Genomic DNA, 1208 nt, shown 5'->3' with positions numbered 1-1208 from the left:
GCAACTCTTTTTTTTTTTTTTTTAAAGGGCTTCAAATGTTTGGCTTATTTATTTATTTATTTATTTATTTATTTATTTTTGGCTGTGTTGGGTCTTCGTTTCTGTGCGAGGGCTTTCTCTAGTTGTGGCAAGTGGGGGCCACTCTTCATCGCAGTACGTGGGCCTCTCACTATCACAGCCTCTCTTGTTGCGGAGCACAGGTTCCAGACGCGCAGGCTCAGTAGTTGTGGCTCACGGGCCTAGATGCTCCACGGCATGTGGGATCTTCCCAGACCAGGGCTCGAACCCGTGTCCCCTGCATCGGCAGGCAGATTCTCAACGACTGCGCCACCAGGGAAGCCCAGTGCAACTCTTTTTGATAAGTTCGTCACCACCCACTAAGGCAAAATTCTAGCAAGTTCTTCCCTTCCCCCCAAAGTTTTCAGAATCTTAGGTAGTATATCCAATGAATTCAGAAGTAAGTCAAGTTAGTTACCATGCTTCACCTTTGTTTTTGTTCTTCTGATACAACTCTCTATGTCCTGCGCTTGGTGTGTGGACCACATCTGATCTCTACCTCTACCTCTTCCACTAGATATGGATACATTTCTGCCCATTCCAACTGCCTTACCAGGGGGACCGTGGCCTCTGATGGGCCCAGCTGCTGCTGCTTTGGCAGGCTACCACCTCCATTTCTCCTCCTCCACCAATGCTCAAGTACCCATGAGATGCCACAGCTGTTCAGAATCCCCTTGCGAAATGCAGGGGAATTGGTGCTTTTCTTTTTCTTAGACTTCTGTTACACTAGAGGGTTCCCAAAGCAATAACGCATGTGCTCTAACATCTTAGAATGGATTTCCTGAGCAGCCCTATCATTTTCACTTATATTATCCCAACTCGCCTCAGGACTCAGACATAGAGTAGAGGACTAGGCCAGGAGCTAATCCAAGTGACAGATGCTCTGATGTATTCATAATCACCCCTCCCTGGCTCTGTTCCTGACTGAGCTTGTGTTTGGTTCTCTGTTCCATTCGGATGAGGTCTGCCTAGGAAGCTCCTTAGCTCATCATACAAATCAACTTATGGCAGGCCCACCTTGCCTCTTTGCCAGACTCACAAACCTCCCCACTCCCCGAGTCCCAAGTACATATATTTTCCAATAGTGATTAGGTCATATATGTGTATGTATATATATATATATATATATATATATTTTCTTTTGCCATCAC

The sequence above is a fragment of the Physeter macrocephalus genome, chromosome 9, assembly GCF_002837175.3.
Source record: "Physeter macrocephalus isolate SW-GA chromosome 9, ASM283717v5, whole genome shotgun sequence".
Lineage (NCBI taxonomy): Eukaryota > Metazoa > Chordata > Mammalia > Artiodactyla > Physeteridae > Physeter > Physeter macrocephalus.
The sequence above is the reverse complement of the archived record's forward strand: the minus strand, read 5'-3'. Positions refer to the sequence as shown.